The following is a 21,773-nucleotide window of genomic DNA, read 5'->3' as shown; positions in this document are numbered from 1 at the left end:
GTTGGTAAGGTGCGCACACAATCCCAGTGTTGTACAGCTTGCTTCTTCACCTTCCCGAAGCTGCCACTCTCCGGAGGTTAGAGCCGCTGCCGGGCGTCTTTCAGCAGAAGCCGCGCTAAGGAGAGCACTGTGAGCGGCACAATCGTCTTTGCGCGAAGAAGCCGCTTCTTGGGCTCCGGCAGCCGGCGAGAGCGGCAGCTTCGGGAAGGTGAAGAAGCAAGCTGTACAACACTGGGATTGTGTGCGCACCTTGCCAACTGATAGAAAACAGTACCTTTGCACTCTCCTGACTTTTCCAATCACAGGAACATTCGATTGGAAGCTGTTTTGGACAACTTTTCTTTTCTTCCTGCCAAACACTTGGCAGACATCCGTGCAACTTCTAGAACACGATGGGAGATGTTTTCTGTGCTGGCACAGTTTTTCCTAGCCAGACATAGTGGAAAAGCTTTTTGCCGAGGTGTAGACTACATAAGACGCGAAAGACGAAGGTAGGATGCTCTCCGGAGGTAAGAGCCGCTGCCGGGCGTCTTTCAGCAGAAGCCGCGCTAAGGAGAGCACTGTGAGCGGCACAATCGTCTTTGCGCGAAGAAGCCGCTTCTTGGGCTCCGGCAGCCGGCGAGAGCGGCAGCTTCGGGAAGGTGAAGAAGCAAGCTGTACAACACTGGGATTGTGTGCGCACCTTACCAACTGATAGAAAACAGTACCTTTGCACTCTCCTGACTTTTCCAATCACAGGAACATTCGATTGGAAGCTGTTTTGGACAACTTTTCTTTTCTTCCTGCCAAACACTTGGCAGACATCCGTGCAACTTCTAGAACACGATGGGAGATGTTTTCTGTGCTGGCACAGTTTTTCCTAGCCAGACATAGTGGAAAAGCGTTTTGCTAAGATGTAGACTACAAAAGTCGCGAAAGACGAAGGTAGGATGCTCTCCGGAGGTAAGAGCCGCTGCCGGGCGTCTTTCGGCAGAAGCCGCGCTAAGGAGAGCACTGTGAGCGGCACAATCGTCTTTGCGCGAAGAAGCCGCTTCTTGGGCTCCGGCAGCCGGCGAGAGCGGCAGCTTCGGGAAGGTGAAGAAGCAAGCTGTACAACACTGGGATTGTGTGCGCACCTTGCCAACTGATAGAAAACAGTACCTTTGCACTCTCCTGACTTTTCCAATCACAGGAACATTCGATTGGAAGCTGTTTTGGACAACTTTTCTTTTCTTCCTGCCAAACACTTGGCAGACATCCGTGCAACTTCTAGAACACGATGGGAGATGTTTTCTGTGCTGGCACAGTTTTTCCTAGCCAGACATAGTGGAAAAGCTTTTTGCCGAGGTGTAGACTACATAAGACGCGAAAGACGAAGGTAGGATGCTCTCCGGAGGTAAGAGCCGCTGCCGGGCGTCTTTCGGCAGAAGCCGCGCTAAGGAGAGCCCTGTGAGCGGCACAATCGTCTTTGCGCGAAGAAGCCGCTTCTTCGGTTCCGGCAGCCGGCGAGAGCGGCAGCTTCGGGAAGGTGAAGAAGCAAGCTGTACAACACTGGGATTGTGTGCGCACCTTGCCAACTGATAGAAAACAGTACCTTTGCACTCTCCTGACTTTTCCAATCACAGGAACATTCGATTGGAAGCTGTTTTGGACAACTTTTCTTTTCTTCCTGCCAAACACTTGGCAGACATCCGTGCAACTTCTAGAACACGATGGGAGATGTTTTCTGTGCTGGCACAGTTTTTCCTAGCCAGACATAGTGGAAAAGCTTTTTGCCGAGGTGTAGACTACATAAGACGCGAAAGACGAAGGTAGGATGCTCTCCGGAGGTAAGAGCCGCTGCCGGGCGTCTTTCGGCAGAAGCCGCGCTAAGGAGAGCACTGTGAGCGGCACAATCGTCTTTGCGCGAAGAAGCCGCTTCTTGGGCTCCGGCAGCCGGCGAGAGCGGCAGCTTCGGGAAGGTGAAGAAGCAAGCTGTACAACACTGGGATTGTGTGCGCACCTTGCCAACTGATAGAAAACAGTACCTTTGCACTCTCCTGACTTTTCCAATCACAGGAACATTCGATTGGAAGCTGTTTTGGACAACTTTTCTTTTCTTCCTGCCAAACACTTGGCAGACATCCGTGCAACTTCTAGAACACGATGGGAGATGTTTTCTGTGCTGGCACAGTTTTTCCTAGCCAGACATAGTGGAAAAGCTTTTTGCCGAGGTGTAGACTACATAAGACGCGAAAGACGAAGGTAGGATGCTCTCCGGAGGTAAGAGCCGCTGCCGGGCGTCTTTCGGCAGAAGCCGCGCTAAGGAGAGCCCTGTGAGCGGCACAATCGTCTTTGCGCGAAGAAGCCGCTTCTTCGGCTCCGGGAGCCGGCGAGAGCGGCAGCTTCGGGAAGGTGAAGAAGCAAGCTGTACAACACTGGGATTGTGTGCGCACCTTGCCAACTGATAGAAAACAGTACCTTTGCACTCTCCTGACTTTTCCAATCACAGGAACATTCGATTGGAAGCTGTTTTGGACAACTTTTCTTTTCTTCCTGCCAAACACTTGGCAGACATCCGTGCAACTTCTAGAACACGATGGGAGATGTTTTCTGTGCTGGCACAGTTTTTCCTAGCCAGACATAGTGGAAAAGCGTTTTGCTAAGATGTAGACTACAAAAGACGCGAAAGACGAAGGTAGGATGCTCTCCGGAGGTAAGAGCCGCTGCCGGGCGTCTTTCGGCAGAAGCCGCGCTAAGGAGAGCACTGTGAGCGGCACAATCGTCTTTGCGCGAAGAAGCCGCTTCTTGGGCTCCGGCAGCCGGCGAGAGCGGCAGCTTCGGGAAGGTGAAGAAGCAAGCTGTACAACACTGGGATTGTGTGCGCACCTTGCCAACTGATAGAAAACAGTACCTTTGCACTCTCCTGACTTTTCCAATCACAGGAACATTCGATTGGAAGCTGTTTTGGACAACTTTTCTTTTCTTCCTGCCAAACACTTGGCAGACATCCGTGCAACTTCTAGAACACGATGGGAGATGTTTTCTGTGCTGGCACAGTTTTTCCTAGCCAGACATAGTGGAAAAGCGTTTTGCCGAGGTGTAGATGAGAAGAGGAGCTAAAGACGAAGGTAGGATGCTCTCCGGAGGTAAGAGCCGCTGCCGGGCGTCTTTCGGCAGAAGCCGCGCTAAGGAGAGCACTGTGAGCGGCACAATCGTCTTTGCGCGAAGAAGCCGCTTCTTGGGCTCCGGCAGCCGGCGAGAGCGGCAGCTTCGGGAAGGTGAAGAAGCAAGATGTACAACACTGGGATTGTGTGCGCACCTTGCCAACTGATAGAAAACAGTACCTTTGCACTCTCCTGACTTTTCCAATCACAGGAACATTCGATTGGAAGCTGTTTTGGACAACTTTTCTTTTCTTCCTGCCAAACACTTGGCAGACATCCGTGCAACTTCTAGAACACGATGGGAGATGTTTTCTGTGCTGGCACAGTTTTTCCTAGCCAGACATAGTGGAAAAGCTTTTTGCCGAGGTGTAGATGAGAAGAGGAGCTAAAGAGTGGATGTTAGCAAATGACACCCATCTTCAAAAAAGGCAATTAAGAGGACTCGCCATAGTACAAACCAGCCAGCCTCTTTTTTATCCCGAGGAAGTTGATGAAGCAGCTCTTCCTGGAAATCCTTGCCAGGCACATGACAGATGACCAAATAATGTAGTTAGCATGATTTTTCAGGGGAATTTCATGCTGAACATCACTTTAAACTCCTCTGATGAATCAACTTGACTGGTAGATGAAGGGAATATTATCTGCCTGGGCTTCAGGGAGGTTTTTGACATACCTCTACATGGCATCACACATACATATGGAAGCAATAGTGCAAAGGGGAGGGAATCAGTGTCTTTTCAGTGATGCTGAGGGAAAAGACAAGAGGCAGTGGGCACACACTGAAATACAGGAGATTGCCTTTGAACATCAGTAAATGTTTCTTTACTGTCAGGGTGACTGAACCACGGCACAGACTGCCCAGAAAGATTGTGGAGCCTGGATCTTTGAAGACATTAAAAGTACACCCAGATAGAATCCTGGGCAAGAGGCTCTAGGTATCCTGGTTTAGGCAGGGGGGTTGGGCCTGGTTAGCCCCACCAACCCCTTCCACTCTCTTTCATTCTGTGCTAGTGAATTCTCTTCAAGATGCATTTCAAAGCACTGGCATGACAAAGTTCTGTGCAGACAGAGATCCAAATGGACATGGCATCTAAGTTCCTTAAGCAGTGTTCAAGAAGAATGTAAAACTCTGGCACAAGTGTCTCTTCCCTAACTGAATCCCTTTCATGGGAAAATTCCCAGCTCTAGAAAGATCTTCTGATACGCATGCTTAAGACTGACACTGGCTGAGCAAATTTCTCCCTATGTATATCTAAGACCAGTTAGGATCTTCACCCAAAGTGCAGTCAACATAGTCACAGAATGCCTATTGTTAAGAAGTGACAGCTTCCATCAGAATGGCAGCTATTGGTCCACAAAATGGATTAATGGATGGGAATTATCTACGTGGGTTAAAAACAAAAATAAAGAGTTGGTCTTTATTTATCAATTTCATGGCAATATTGATAAGGGAAGAAAAAGATCTAAGTCCTTGACTTTCTGGACTCGAGGAAAGATTTTAAAAATTCCTTGTAAAAATGTATGATCACAATCAGACTATTGAAACCATTTTAGTTGGGAACAAAGTTCCAAAATTGTCTAGATAGTGGCAAAGAAGCCAAGAAAATAGGAAAGAAACAAAAAGAGAGCAAAAGAGTCAGCTTCAGTGTACAAGCTCGTTCTAGAAGTAGTCTGCTGGGAAAAGGAACCCCCAGCTAAATTTCCAATGTATTCCTGCGCTTGATTCAGTAACTGGTCAATGTAAAAACCAATCCTTTTGTACAACTTCTTCCAGCAACAAAAACTCCAACAGGTTGACACTACCATCATGCCTGTTCCAGACATATTTAAAAGAGAAATGATGATTTTCTTGAAAACCTACTTACATAAAAGTTGCAAGATGGTGGAGGGATTCCCACATCCTCCTTCCTCCATCTGGCTTGAAAGTATATTTGATAAAATATGCAACAAAGCACATGATTTATAAGGGAGAGTCAAATGGATGATTTGGGAATCGATCTCTTGTTGATAGTAAACTTCATATCCACTCGGTGTGACCTTTTTAAAACAAAATGTGGAGCTGAGGCATGAATCTGCCACAACAATTGTAAAGCAAACATACACACTCCCCTTCATATGCCCCCCCCTCCACACACACCTAGGCACACACAGAGATCAGCATAGCAGATCATGAACACCTTGGAAAAGACTGAAATGCTAAATGCCTCTCTTGATGGGCAAAAGAGCTGGTGCAGTAATTCAAATGCCTGGTACAAAAATTCTGTTTAATATTTAGCTCCTATTTAAAACACAGCTTTTCATTTCATTCTATTTACAGAATATTTTCATTTCATTTGTTTCTTTAAAATTACTTAGTTCTCACCTGTTGTATGTCTAGGAATATTTTCTTCCAAAAATAGAAAAAAATAGATGATATCTTTTCAGCAGAAAACATTGGTTGATACAATTTTAAACCATCATGATATGGAAGAATTCTTCTGTCCCTCTCGAAGGTGGAAGAAGCATTTGGATCACAGATCATCTACAATGAAATACTTGACATGTTTAAGATGCTTTCAATCAATTTTGATCGTCAATTGCTTATTTGTTGTAAACAGTAATTTTTCAGTGAAGGGAAAGTGTGTGTGGTATATCTACATGATATGTTCAAAGGCAGTTCCTACTAATGGCCAGGCTGAATTCCAGTAAATAATGTCCCGAATGATATTTTGCCGCCTTCTTTGGCACTTCATGAAATCTTACCCCGATGAAGTGCTGAAACAAAGAGATTTTCTCTTAGAGAGTGTCTCATGTTGTAACCTATCCCATGGATTTTATGCTGTAATTCTTATCTCTTTTAAAATTTACTATCTTCTGTACAGTTTTCATGAAACTTTCTGTTACAGTAGTGAATAGCACAGATAAATGTCATTTTGTACAACTTTGAATTTACCCCAAGAGCTGAGAGAAAACTTGATCCTATACTTCAATCCGAGTTTCTTCTATAGTCCAACTTTGTTTCTCTACCATCAAGCTTCTCCTTTGTTGCTGCTCCAAGCCCCGTCCAAGGTGACCTTGAATACTTTCAGGGATGGGACACCCACAACTTCTCTGGGCAACCTGTTCCAGTGTTCCAGCACTCCCACAGTAAAAAAGGCCTTCCTTTCATCTAATATGTGTAGGAAATCATAAATCTAGGCATAGAAGCTTGGAGTGCAAATTTGAAATTCTTTGGATTTGAAGCACATTTTATATGAATACTGACTTACAGATGACTAAAAGATGTTGATGGGCATTTGAGCTGACAAGTTTTGAAAAAGTGCACGGAAATTAAAATTGAAACCACTAAAATTAAAAACTCCTTGCCATTTTCTTTTTCCTCTCCTATTCAAAATTGCATATGTCAGATATCAGTGCTTCATGCAAACCTCTCAGATGCTCTCAGAGAAAAAGCTTTTCTTTCAGACTAAGTTGCGGTTGACGTAGAACACTAGCAGGAGTGAAAGATTTTCTGGGCATCGGGGCAGCCCGTTCTCCTTGGATTTGTGTGCAGAATGCATTTTATCCAAACTGGAAAATAGATCCCAGCTCTGTTCTATTCATCATTCTTACTTCATCAGGCCAGAAGATTCTGTGAAAAGTAGCCTGTGGACCTTGAAGACAGCGCATGTGAACCAGATGAGAGGTGATAGAGAAGTTGAGGGAGAGAAGAAAGAGCATGAGGCTGAAACCAGAAAGTATTTCTCCACGTGATCATGGAAGATTGCAGGAGCCACTTGGTACTATCAAACCAGCCCAACTTGGCACTGGTGCCACCTTGGGTCTGGGAGCCATGTTGCATATCGTGCATTTTAAGGAGCCAGCTGGCCACACCCAGCCATATGCCCCCAAACACAAACCAAGGCCCTTTTCTCTGGCAAACAAAACTCAGCTGCCCTGCTTCTGGATGGCAGATTGCAGGAACCACTTGGTACTATCAAACCAGCCCAACTTGGCACTGGTGCCACCATGGGTCTGGTCACCATCCTGCCTATTGTAGCTTTTCAGGAGCCAGCCGGTCACTCTCAGCCATAGGCCCCCAAACACAAACCTCGGCCCGTTTCCCTGGCAAACAAAAGTAAGCTGCCCCGCTTCTGGATGGCAGATTGCAGGAGCTACTTAGTACTATCAAATCAGCCCGACTTGGCACAGGTGCCACCTTGGATCTGGGAACCATCCTGTGTATCGTGGATTTTCAGGGGCCAGCCAGCCACTCTCAGCCATATGCCCCCAAAAACAAACCACGGACCTTTTCTCTGGCAAACAAAACTCAACTGCCCCTCTTCTGGATGGCAAATTTTAGGACGCACTTTGTACTACGAAAACCGCCCGACGTGGCACTGGTGCCACCTTGTGTCAGGGAACCATCCTGCATATCGAGCTTTTTAAGGAGCCAGCCGGCCAGGCCCAGCCATATACCCCCAAAAACAAACCACGGACCATTTCTCATGGAAACAAAAATCCGCTGCCCCGCGTCTGGATGGCAGATTGCAGGAGCCACTTTGCACCATCAAACCAGCCCGACTTGGCACTGGTGCCACCTTGGGTCTGGGAACAATCCTGCGTATCGTACATATTCAGGAACCAGCCGAACACTCCCAGCCACAGGCCCCCAAACACAAACAACGGCCCATTTCCCTGGCAAACAAAACTCAGCTGCCCCGCTTCTGGATGGCAGTTTGCAGGAGCCACTTGGGACTATCAAACCAGCCCGACTTGGCACTGGTGCCACCTTGGGTCTGGGAACCATCCTGCGTATGGTGGATTCTACGGAGCCAGCCGGCCACTCCCAGCCACAGGACCCCAACAAAAACCACGGCCCTTTTTTCTGGCAAACAAAACTTAGCTGCCTCACTTCTGGATGGCAGATTGCAGGAGCCACTTGGTGTAATCAAACCAGCCCGACTTGGCACTGGTGCCACCTTGGGTCTGGGAACCATCCTGCGTATCGTGGATTCTAAGGAGCCAGCCGGCCACTCCTAGCCACAGGCCCCCAGACAAAAACCTAGGCCTATTTCTCTGGCAAACAAAAGTAAGCTGCCCCGCTTCTGGATGGCAGATTGCAGGAGACACTTGGTACTATCAAACCAGCCCAACTTGGCACTGGTGCCACCTTGGATCTGGGAACCATGCTGTGTATCGTGGATATTCAGGGGCCAGCCGGCCACTCTCAGCCATATGTCCCCAAACAGAAACCTCGGCCCGTTTCTCTGGCAAACAAAACTCAACTGCCCCTCTTCTGGATGGCAAATTGCAGGATGAACTTGATACTAAAACCGCAGGCCGACTTGGTAGTGGTGACACCTTGGACCTGGGAACCATCATGCGTATCGAGCATTTTAAGGAGCCAGCCGGCCACTCCCAGCAATATGCCCCCAAAAACAATCCACGGAATTTTTCTCTGGCAAACAAAAATCAGCTGCCCCGCTTCTGGATGGCAGATTGCAGGAGCCACTTTGCACCATCAAACCAGCCCGACTTGGCACTGGTGCCACCTTGCATCTGGGAACCATGCTGCCTAGCGTGGATTTTCAGGAGCCAGCCGGCCACTCTCAGCCATAGGCCCCCAAACAAAACCCACGGCCCGTTTCCCTGGCAAACAAAATTAAGCTGCCCCGCTTCTGGATGGCAGATTGCAGGACGCACTTGGTACTATCAAACCAGCCCGACTTGGCACTGGTGCCACCTTGGGTCTGGGAACCATCCTGCGTATTGTGGGTTCAAAGGAGCCAGCCGGCCACTCCCAGCCACAGGCCCCCAAATACAAACAACGGCGCTTTTCCCTGGAAAACAAAACTCGCCTGACAACTTTTTGATGGCAGATTGCAGGAGCCACTTGGTACTATCAAACCAGCCCAACTTGGCACTGGTGCCACCATGGGTCTGGTCACCATCCTGCCTATCGTAGCTTTTCAGGAGCCAGCCAGCCACCCCCAGCCAGAGGCCCCTAGACAAATATTTCGGCCCGTTTCCCTGGCAAACCAAAGTAAGCTACCCCGCTTCTGGATGGCAGATTGCAGGAGCCACTTTGCACCATCAAACTAGCCCGACTTGGCACTGGTGCCACCTCAGCTCTGGGAACCATCCTGCGTATCGTTCATTGTAAGGAGCCAGCCGGCCACTCCAGCCACAGGCCCCCAGACACAAACAACGGCGCTTTTCCCTGGAAAACAAAACTCGCCTGCCAACTTTTTGATGGCAGATTGCAGGAGCCACTTGGTACTATCAAATCAGCCCAACTTGGCACTGGTGCCACCATGGGTCTGGTCACCATCCTGCCTATCGTAGCTTTTCAGGAGCCAGCCGGTCACTCGCAGCCATAGGCCCCCAGACACAAAACTCGGCCCGTTTCCCTGGCAAACAAAAGTAAGCTACCCCGCTTCTGGATGGCAGATTGCAGGAGCCACTTTGCACCATCAAACTAGCCCGACTTGGCACTGGTGCCACCTCTGGTCTGGGAACCATCCTGCGTATCGTGGATTCTAAGGAGCCAGCCGGTCACTCCCACCCACAGGCCCCCAAACACAAACAACGGCACTTTTCCCTGGAAAACAAAACTCGCCTGCCAACTTTTTGATGGCAGATTGCAGGAGCCACTTGGTACTATCAAACCAGCCCAACTTGGCACTTGTGCCACCATGGGTCTGGTCACCATCCTGCCTATCGTAGCTTTTCAGGAGCCAGCCGGTCACTCCCAGCCATAGGCCCCCAGACAAAAACCTTGGCCCGTTTCCCTGGCAAACAAAAGTAAGTTATCCCGCTTCTGGATGGCAGATTGCAGGAGCCACTTTTCACCATCAAACCAGCCCGACTTGGCACTGGTGCCACCTCTGGTCTGGGAACCATCCTGCGTATCATGGATTCTAAGGAGCCAGCCGGCCACTCCCAGCCACAGGCCCCCAAACACAAACAACGGCGCTTTTCCCTGGATAACAAACTCGCCTGCCAACTTTTTGATGGCAGATTGCAGGAGCCACTTGGTACTATCAAACCAGCCCAACTTGGCACTGGTGCCACCATGGGTCTGGTCACCATCCTGCCTATCGTAGCTTTTCAGGAGCCAGCCGGTCACTCCCAGCCATAGGCCCTGAGACACAAACCTCGGCCCGTTTCCCTGGCAAACAAAAGTAAGCTGCTCCGCTTCTGGATGGTAGATTGCAGGACGCACTTGGTACTATCAAACCAGCCCAACTTGGCACTGGTGCCACCTCAGGTCTGGGAACCATCCTGCGTATCGTGGATTCTAAGGAGCCAGCCGGTCACTCCCAGCCACAGGCCACCAAACACAAACAACGGCGCTTTTCCCTGGAAAACAAAACTCGCCTGCCAACATTTTGATGGCAGATTGCAGGAGCCACTTGGTACTATCAAATCAGCCCAACTTGGCACTGGTGCCACCATGGGTCTGGTCACCATCCTGCCTATCGTAGCTTTTCAGGAGCCAGCCGGTCACTCTCAGCCATAGGCCCCCAAACACAAACCTCGGCCCGTTTCCCTGGCAAACAAAAGTAAGCTGCCCCGCTTCTGGATGGCAGATTGCAGGAGCTACTTAGTACTATCAAATCAGCCCGACTTGGCACAGGTGCCACCTTGGATCTGGGAACCATCCTGTGTATCGTGGATTTTCAGGGGCCAGCCAGCCACTCTCAGCCATATGCCCCCAAAAACAAACCACGGACCTTTTCTCTGGCAAACAAAACTCAACTGCCCCTCTTCTGGATGGCAAATTTTAGGACGCACTTTGTACTACGAAAACCGCCCGACGTGGCACTGGTGCCACCTTGTGTCAGGGAACCATCCTGCATATCGAGCTTTTTAAGGAGCCAGCCGGCCAGGCCCAGCCATATACCCCCAAAAACAAACCACGGACCATTTCTCATGGAAACAAAAATCCGCTGCCCCGCGTCTGGATGGCAGATTGCAGGAGCCACTTTGCACCATCAAACCAGCCCGACTTGGCACTGGTGCCACCTTGGGTCTGGGAACAATCCTGCGTATCGTACATATTCAGGAACCAGCCGAACACTCCCAGCCACAGGCCCCCAAACACAAACAACGGCCCATTTCCCTGGCAAACAAAACTCAGCTGCCCCGCTTCTGGATGGCAGTTTGCAGGAGCCACTTGGGACTATCAAACCAGCCCGACTTGGCACTGGTGCCACCTTGGGTCTGGGAACCATCCTGCGTATGGTGGATTCTACGGAGCCAGCCGGCCACTCCCAGCCACAGGACCCCAACAAAAACCACGGCCCTTTTTTCTGGCAAACAAAACTTAGCTGCCTCACTTCTGGATGGCAGATTGCAGGAGCCACTTGGTGTAATCAAACCAGCCCGACTTGGCACTGGTGCCACCTTGGGTCTGGGAACCATCCTGCGTATCGTGGATTCTAAGGAGCCAGCCGGCCACTCCTAGCCACAGGCCCCCAGACAAAAACCTAGGCCTATTTCTCTGGCAAACAAAAGTAAGCTGCCCCGCTTCTGGATGGCAGATTGCAGGAGACACTTGGTACTATCAAACCAGCCCAACTTGGCACTGGTGCCACCTTGGATCTGGGAACCATGCTGTGTATCGTGGATATTCAGGGGCCAGCCGGCCACTCTCAGCCATATGTCCCCAAACAGAAACCTCGGCCCGTTTCTCTGGCAAACAAAACTCAACTGCCCCTCTTCTGGATGGCAAATTGCAGGATGAACTTGATACTAAAACCGCAGGCCGACTTGGTAGTGGTGACACCTTGGACCTGGGAACCATCATGCGTATCGAGCATTTTAAGGAGCCAGCCGGCCACTCCCAGCAATATGCCCCCAAAAACAATCCACGGAATTTTTCTCTGGCAAACAAAAATCAGCTGCCCCGCTTCTGGATGGCAGATTGCAGGAGCCACTTTGCACCATCAAACCAGCCCGACTTGGCACTGGTGCCACCTTGCATCTGGGAACCATGCTGCCTAGCGTGGATTTTCAGGAGCCAGCCGGCCACTCTCAGCCATAGGCCCCCAAACAAAACCCACGGCCCGTTTCCCTGGCAAACAAAATTAAGCTGCCCCGCTTCTGGATGGCAGATTGCAGGACGCACTTGGTAGTATCAAACCAGCCCGACTTGGCACTGGTGCCACCTTGGGTCTGGGAACCATCCTGCGTATTGTGGGTTCAAAGGAGCCAGCCGGCCACTCCCAGCCACAGGCCCCCAAATACAAACAACGGCGCTTTTCCCTGGAAAACAAAACTCGCCTGACAACTTTTTGATGGCAGATTGCAGGAGCCACTTGGTACTATCAAACCAGCCCAACTTGGCACTGGTGCCACCATGGGTCTGGTCACCATCCTGCCTATCGTAGCTTTTCAGGAGCCAGCCAGCCACCCCCAGCCAGAGGCCCCTAGACAAATATTTCGGCCCGTTTCCCTGGCAAACCAAAGTAAGCTACCCCGCTTCTGGATGGCAGATTGCAGGAGCCACTTTGCACCATCAAACTAGCCCGACTTGGCACTGGTGCCACCTCAGCTCTGGGAACCATCCTGCGTATCGTTCATTGTAAGGAGCCAGCCGGCCACTCCAGCCACAGGCCCCCAGACACAAACAACGGCGCTTTTCCCTGGAAAACAAAACTCGCCTGCCAACTTTTTGATGGCAGATTGCAGGAGCCACTTGGTACTATCAAATCAGCCCAACTTGGCACTGGTGCCACCATGGGTCTGGTCACCATCCTGCCTATCGTAGCTTTTCAGGAGCCAGCCGGTCACTCGCAGCCATAGGCCCCCAGACACAAAACTCGGCCCGTTTCCCTGGCAAACAAAAGTAAGCTACCCCGCTTCTGGATGGCAGATTGCAGGAGCCACTTTGCACCATCAAACTAGCCCGACTTGGCACTGGTGCCACCTCTGGTCTGGGAACCATCCTGCGTATCGTGGATTCTAAGGAGCCAGCCGGTCACTCCCACCCACAGGCCCCCAAACACAAACAACGGCACTTTTCCCTGGAAAACAAAACTCGCCTGCCAACTTTTTGATGGCAGATTGCAGGAGCCACTTGGTACTATCAAACCAGCCCAACTTGGCACTTGTGCCACCATGGGTCTGGTCACCATCCTGCCTATCGTAGCTTTTCAGGAGCCAGCCGGTCACTCCCAGCCATAGGCCCCCAGACAAAAACCTTGGCCCGTTTCCCTGGCAAACAAAAGTAAGTTATCCCGCTTCTGGATGGCAGATTGCAGGAGCCACTTTTCACCATCAAACCAGCCCGACTTGGCACTGGTGCCACCTCTGGTCTGGGAACCATCCTGCGTATCATGGATTCTAAAGAGCCAGCCGGCCACTCCCAGCCACAGGCCCCCAAACACAAACAACGGCGCTTTTCCCTGGATAACAAACTCGCCTGCCAACTTTTTGATGGCAGATTGCAGGAGCCACTTGGTACTATCAAACCAGCCCAACTTGGCACTGGTGCCACCATGGGTCTGGTCACCATCCTGCCTATCGTAGCTTTTCAGGAGCCAGCCGGTCACTCCCAGCCATAGGCCCTGAGACACAAACCTCGGCCCGTTTCCCTGGCAAACAAAAGTAAGCTGCTCCGCTTCTGGATGGTAGATTGCAGGACGCACTTGGTACTATCAAACCAGCCCAACTTGGCACTGGTGCCACCTCAGGTCTGGGAACCATCCTGCGTATCGTGGATTCTAAGGAGCCAGCCGGTCACTCCCAGCCACAGGCCACCAAACACAAACAACGGCGCTTTTCCCTGGAAAACAAAACTCGCCTGCCAACATTTTGATGGCAGATTGCAGGAGCCACTTGGTACTATCAAATCAGCCCAACTTGGCACTGGTGCCACCATGGGTCTGGTCACCATCCTGCCTATCGTAGCTTTTCAGGAGCCAGCCGGTCACTCCCAGCCATAGGCCCCCAGACACAAACCTCGGCCCGTTTCCCTGGCAAACAAAAGTAAGTTATCCCGCTTCTGGATGGCAGATTGCAGGAACCACTTTGCACCATCAAACTAGCCCGACTTGGCACTGGTGCCACCTCTGGTCTGGGAACCATGCTGTGTATCGTGGATTGAAAGGAGCCATCCGTCCACTCCCAGCCACAGGCCCCCAAACACAAACAACGGCGCTTTTCCCTGGAAAACAAAACTCGCCTGCCAACATTTTGATGGCAGATTGCAGGAGCCACTTGGTACTATCAAACCAGCCCAACTTGGCACTGGTGCCACCATGGGTCTGGTCACCATCCTGCCTATCGTAGCTTTTCAGGAGCCAGCCGGTCACTCCCAGCCATAGGCCCCCAGACACAAACCTCGGCCCGTTTCCCTGGCAAACAAAAGTAAGCTGCCCCGCTCCTGGATGGCAGATTGCAGGACGCACTTGGTAGTATCAAACCAGCCCGACTTGGCACTGGTGCCACCTCTGGTCTGGGAACCATCCTGCGTATCGTGGATTCTAAGCAGCCAGCCGGCCACTCCCAGCCACAGGCCCCCAAACACAAACAACGGCGCTTTTCCCTGGAAAACAAAACTCGCCTGCCAACATTTTGATGGCAGATTGCAGGAGCCACTTGGTACTATCAAATCAGCCCAACTTGGCACTGGTGCCACCATGCGTTTGGTCACCATCCTGCCTATCGTAGCTTTTCAGGAGCCAGACGGTCACTCCCAGCTATAGGCCCCCAGACAAAAACCTCGGCCCGTTTCCCTGGCATACAAAAGTAAGCTGCCCCGCTTCTGGATGGCAGATTGCAGGAACCACTTGGTACTATCAAACCAGCCCGACTTGGCACTGGTGCCACCTCAGGTCTGGGAACCATGCTGCATATCGTGGATTCTAATTAGCCATCTGGCCACTCCCACCCACAGGCCCCCAAACAAAAACAACGGCGCTTTTCCCTGGAAAACAAAACTCGCCTGCCAACTTTTTGATGGCAGATTGCAGGAGCCACTTGGTACTATCAAATCAGCCCAACTTGGCACTGGTGCCACCATGGGTCTGGTCACCATCCTGCCTATCGTAGCTTTTCAGGAGCCAGCCGGTCACTCCCAGCCATAGGCCCCCAGACAAAAACCTTGGCCCGTTTCCCTGGCAAACAAAAGTAAGTTATCCCGCTTCTGGATGGCAGATTGCAGGAGCCACTTTTCACCATCAAACCAGCCCGACTTGGCACTGGTGCCACCTCTGGTCTGGGAACCATCCTGCGTATCGTGGATTCTAAGGAGCCAGCCGGCCACTCCCAGCCACAGGCCCCCAAACACAAACCACAGCGCTTTTCCCTGGAAAACAAAACTCGCCTGACAACTTTTTGATGGCAGATTGCAGGAGCCACTTGGTACTATCAAACCAGCCCAACTTGGCACTGGTGCCACCATGGATCTGGTCACCATCCTGCCTATCGTAGCTTTTCAGGACCGAGCCCGTCACTCCAAGCCATAGGCCCCCAGAGAAAAACCTCGGCCCGTTTCCCTGGCAAACAAAAGTAAGCTGCCCCGCTTCTGGATGGCAGATTGCAGGAACCACTTGGTACTATCAAACCAGCCCAACTTGGCACTGGTGCCACCTTGGGTCTGGGAACCATCCTGCGTATCGTGGATTCTAAGGAGCCAGCCGGTCACTCCCAGCCACAGGCCACCAAACACAAACAACGGCGCTTTTCCCTGGAAAACAAAACTCGCCTGCCAACTTTTTGATGGCAGATTGCAGGAGCCACTTGCTACTATCAAATCAGCCCAACTTGGCACTGGTGCCACCATGGGTCTGGTCACCATCCTGCCTATCGTAGCTTTTCAGGAGCCAGCCGGTCCCTCCCTGCCATAGGCCCCCAGAGAAAAACCTCGGCCCGTTTCCCTGGCAAACAAAAGTAAGCTACCCCGCTTCTGGATGGCAGATTGCAGGAGCCACTTTGCACCATCAAACTAGCCCGACTTGGCACTGGTGCCACCTCAGCTCTGGGAACCATCCTGCGTATCGTTCATTGTAAGGAGCCAGCCGGCCACTCCCAGCCACAGGCCCCCAGACACAAACAACGGCGCTTTTCCCTGGAAAACAAAACTCGCCTGCCAAATTTTGATGGCAGATTGCAGGAGCCACTTGCTACTATCAAATCAGCCCAACTTGGCACTGGTACCACCATGGGTCTGGTCACCATCCTGCCTATCGTAGCTTTTCAGGAGCCAGGCGGTCACTCCCAGCCATAGGCCCCCAGACACAAAACTCGGCCCGTTTCCCTGGCAAACAAAAGTAAGCTGCCCCGCTTCTGGATGGCAGATTGCAGGAGCCACTTTGCACCATCAAACTGGCCCGACTTGGCACTGGTGCGACCTCTGGTCTGGTAACCATCCGGCGTATCGTGGATTCTAAGGAGCCAGCCGGTCACTCCCAGCCACAGGCCCCCAAACACAAACAACGGCACTTTTCCCTGGAAAACAAAACTCGCCTGCCAACATTTTGATGGCAGATTGCAGGAGCCACTTGGTACTATCAAACCAGCCCAACTTGGCACTGGTGCCACCATGGGTCTGGTCACCATCCTGCCTATCGTAGCTTTTCAGGAGCCAGCCGGTCACTCCCAGCCATAGGCCCCCAGACACAAACCTCGGCCCGTTTCCCTGGCAAACAAAAGTAAGTTATCCCGCTTCTGGATGGCAGATTGCAGGAGCCACTTTTCACCATCAAACCAGCCCGACTTGGCACTGGTGCCACCTCTGGTCTGGGAACCATCCTGCGTATCGTGGATTCTAAGGAGCCAGCCGGCCACTCCCAGCCACAGGCCCCCAAACACAAACAACGGCGCTTTTCCCTGGATAACAAACTCGCCTGCCAACTTTTTGATGGCAGATTGCAGGAGCCACTTGGTACTATCAAACCAGCCCAACTTGGCACTGGTGCCACCATGGGTCTGGTCACCATCCTGCCTATCGTAGCTTTTCAGGAGCCAGGCGGTCACTCCCAGCCATAGGCCCTGAGACACAAACCTCGGCCGGTTTCCCTGGCAAACAAAAGTAAGCTGCCGCGCTTCTGGATGGCAGATTGCAGGACGCACTTGGTACTATCAAACCAGCCCAACTTGGCACTGGTGCCACCTCTGGTCTGGGAACCATGCCGCGTATCGTGGATTCTAAGGAGCCAGCCGGCCACTCCCAGCCACAGGCCCCCAAACAGAAACAACGGCACTTTTCCCTGGAAAACAAAACTCGCCTGCCAAATTTTGATGGCAGATTGCAGGAGCCACTTGGTACTATCAAATCAGCCCAACTTGGCACTGGTGCCACCATGGGTCTGGTCACCATCCTGCCTATCGTAGCTTTTCAGGAGCCAGCCGGTCACTCCCAGCCATAGGCCCCCAGACACAAAGCTCGGCCCGTTTCCCTGGCAAACAAAAGTAAGCTGCCCCGCTTCTGGATGGCAGATTGCAGGAGCCACTTGGTACTATCAAACCAGCCCAACTTGGCACTGGTGCCACCTTGGGTCTGGGAACCATCCTGCGTATCGATCTTTTTAATGAGACAGCCGGCCACTCCCAGCCATATGCCCCCAAACACAACCCACGGCCCTTTTCTCTGGCAAACAAAACTCAACTGCACCGCTTCTGGATGGCAGATTGCAGGAGCCACTTGGTACTATCAAACCAGCCCGACTTGGCACTGGTGCCACCTTGGGTCTGGGAACCATCCTGCGTATGGTGGATTCTAAGGAGCCAGCCGGCCACTCCCAGCCACAGGCCCCCATCAAAAACCACGGCCCTTTTTTCTGGCAAACAAAACTTAGCTGCCTCACTTCTGGATGGCAGATTGCAGGAGCCACTTGGTGTAATCAAACCAGCCCGACTTGGCACTGGTGCCACCTTGGGTCTGGGAACCATCCTGCGTATCGTGGATTCTAAGGAGCCAGCCGGCCACTCCCAGCCACAGGCCCCCAAACAAAATAAAGGGCGCTGTTCCCTGGAAAACAAAACACGCCTGCCAACTTTTTGATGGAGTTTGCAGGAGCCACTTGGTACTATCAAACCAGCCCGACTTGGCACTGGTGCCACCTTGGGTCTGGGAAACATCCTGCGTATCGTGGATTCTAAGGAGCCAGCCAGCCACTCCTAGCCACAGGCCCCCAGACAAAAACCTAGGCCTATTTCTCTGGCAAACAAAAGTAAGCTGCCCCGCTTCTGGATGGCAGATTGCAGGAGACACTTGGTACTATCAAACCAGCCCAACTTGGCACTGGTGCCACCTTGGATCTGGGAACCATGCTGTGTATCGTGGATATTCAGGGGCCAGCCGGCCACTCTCAGCCATATGTCCCCAAACAGAAACCTCGGCCCGTTTCTCTGGCAAACAAAACTCAACTGCCCCTCTTCTGGATGGCAAATTGCAGGATGAACTTGATACTAAAACCGCAGGCCGACTTGGTAGTGGTGACACCTTGGACCTGGGAACCATCATGCGTATCGAGCATTTTAAGGAGCCAGCCGGCCACTCCCAGCAATATGCCCCCAAAAACAATCCACGGAATTTTTCTCTGGCAAACAAAAATCAGCTGCCCCGCTTCTGGATGGCAGATTGCAGGAGCCACTTTGCACCATCAAACCAGCCCGACTTGGCACTGGTGCCACCTTGCATCTGGGAACCATGCTGCCTAGCGTGGATTTTCAGGAGCCAGGCGGCCACTCTCAGCCATAGGCCCCCAGACACAAAATCCACGGCCCGTTTCCCTGGCAAACAAAATTAAGCTGCCCCGCTTCTGGATGGCAGATTGCAGGACGCACTTGGTAGTATCAAACCAGCCCGACTTGGCACTGGTGCCACCTTGGGTCTGGGAACCATCCTGCGTATCGTGGGTTCAAAGGAGCCAGCCGGCCACTCCCAGCCACAGGCCCCCAAATACAAACAACGGCGCTTTTCCCTGGAAAACAAAACTCGCCTGACAATTTTTGATGGCAGATTGCAGGAGCCACTTGGTACTATCAAACCAGCCCAACTTGGCACTGGTGCCACCATGGGTCTGGTCACCATCCTGCCTATCGTAGCTTTTCAGGAGCCAGCCAGCCATCCCCAGCCAGAGGCCCCTAGACAAATATTTCGGCCTGTTTCCCTGGCAAACAAAAGTAAGCTACCCCGCTTCTGGATGGCAGATTGCAGGAGCCACTTTGCACCATCAAACTAGCCCGACTTGGCACTGGTGCCACCTCAGCTCTGGGAACCATCCTGCGTATCGTTCATTGTAAGGAGCCAGCCGGCCACTCCCAGCCACAGGCCCCCAGACACAAACAACGGCGCTTTTCCCTGGAAAACAAAACTCGCCTGCCAACTTTTTGATGGCAGATTGCAGGAGCCACTTGCTACTATCAAATCAGCCCAACTTGGCACTGGTGCCACCATGGGTCTGGTCACCATCCTGCCTATCGTAGCTTTTCAGGAGCCAGCCGGTCACTCGCAGCCATAGGCCCCCAGACACAAAACTCGGCCCGTTTCCCTGGCAAACAAAAGTAAGCTACCCCGCTTCTGGATGGCAGATTGCAGGAGCCACTTTGCACCATCAAACTAGCCCGACTTGGCACTGGTGCCACCTCTGGTCTGGGAACCATCCTGCGTATCGTGGATTCTAAGGAGCCAGCCGGTCACTCCCACCCACAGGCCCCCAAACACAAACAACGGCACTTTTCCCTGGAAAACAAAACTCGCCTGCCAACTTTTTGATGGCAGATTGCAGGAGCCACTTGGTACTATCAAACCAGCCCAACTTGGCACTGGTGCCACCATGGGTCTGGTCACCATCCTGCCTATCGTAGCTTTTCAGGAGCCAGCCGGTCACTCCCAGCCATAGGCCCCCAGACAAAAACCTCGGCCCGTTTCCCTGGCAAACAAAAGTAAGCTGCCCCGCTTCTGGATGGCAGATTGCAGGAGCCACTTTGCACCATCAAACCAGCCCGACTTGGCACTGGTGCCACCTCTGGTCTGGGAACCATCCTGCGTATCATGGATTCTAAGGAGCCAGCCGGCCACTCCCAGCCAGAGGCCCCCAAACAGAAACAACGGCGCTTTTCCCTGGATAACAAACTCGCCTGCCAACTTTTTGATGGCAGATTGCAGGAGCCACTTGGTACTATCAAACCAGCCCAACTTGGCACTGGTGCCACCATGGGTCTGGTCACCATCCTGCCTATCGTAGCTTTTCAGGACCCAGCCGGTCACTCCCAGCCATAGGCCCTGAGACACAAACCTCGGCCCGTTTCCCTGGCAAACAAAAGTAAGCTGCCCCGCTTCTGGATGGTAGATTGCAGGACGCACTTGGTACTATCAAACCAGCCCAACTTGGCACTGGTGCCACCTCTGGTCTGGGAACCATCCTGCGTATCGTGGATTCTAAGGAGCCAGCCGGCCACTCCCAGCCACAGGCCCCCAAACACAAACCACAGCGCTTTTCCCTGGAAAACAAAACTCGCCTGACAACTTTTTGATGGCAGATTGCAGGAGCCACTTGGTACTATCAAACCAGCCCAACTTGGCACTGGTGCCACCATGGGTCTGGTCACCATCCTGCCTATCGTAGCTTTTCAGGAGCCAGCCGGTCACTCCCAGGCATAGGCCCCCAGACACAAACCTCGGCCCGTTTCCCTGGCAAACAAAAGTAAGCTGCCCCTCTTCTGGATGGCAGATTGCAGGAACCACTTTGCACCATCAAACTAGCCCGACTTAGCACTGGTGCCACCTCTGGTCTGGGAACCATGCTGTGTATCGTGGATTCTAAGGAGCCATCCGTCCACTCCCAGCCACAGGCCCCCAAACACAAACCACAGCGCTTTTCCCTGGAAAACAAAACTCGCCTGCCAACTATTTGATGGCAGATTGCAGGAGCCACTTGGTACTATCAAACCAGCCCAACTTGGCACTGGTGCCACCATGGGTCTGGTCACCATCCTGCCTATCGTAGCTTTTCAGGAGCCAGCCAGTCACTCCCAGCCATAGGCCCCCAGACACAAACCTCGGCCCGTTTCCCTGGCAAACAAAAGTAAGCTACCCCGCTTCTGGATGGCAGATTGCAGGACGCACTTGATAGTATCAAACCAGCCCGACTTGGCACTGGTGCCACCTCAGGTTTGGGAACCATGCTGCGTATCGTGGATTCTAATTAGCCATCTGGCCACTCCCACCCACAGGCCCCCAAACAAAAACAACGGCGCTTTTCCCTGGAAAACAAACCTCGCCTGCCAAATTTTGATGGCAGGTTGCCGGAGCCACTTGGTACTATCAAACCAGCCCAACTTGACACTGGTGCCACCATGGGTCTGGTCACCATCCTGCCTATCGTAGCTTTTCAGGAGCCAGACGGTCACTCCCAGCCATAGGCCCCCAGACAAAAACCTTGGCCCGTTTCCCTGGCAAACAAAAGTAAGTTATCCCGCTTCTGGATGGCAGATTGCAGGAGCAACTTTTCACCATCAAACCAGCCCGACTTGGCACTGGTGCCACCTCTGGTCTGGGAACCATCCTGCGTATCGTGGATTCTAAGGAGCCAGCCGGCCACTCCCAGCCACAGGCCCCCAAACACAAACCACAGCGCTTTTCCCTGGAAAACAAAACTCGCCTGCCAACTTTTTGATGGCAGATTGCAGGAGCCACTTGGTACTATCAAACCAGCCCAACTTGGCACTGGT

The sequence above is a fragment of the Melospiza melodia genome, chromosome 6 (assembly GCF_035770615.1).
Source record: "Melospiza melodia melodia isolate bMelMel2 chromosome 6, bMelMel2.pri, whole genome shotgun sequence".
Taxonomy (NCBI): Eukaryota; Metazoa; Chordata; class Aves; order Passeriformes; family Passerellidae; genus Melospiza; species Melospiza melodia.
This window is presented reverse-complemented; position numbering follows the sequence as displayed.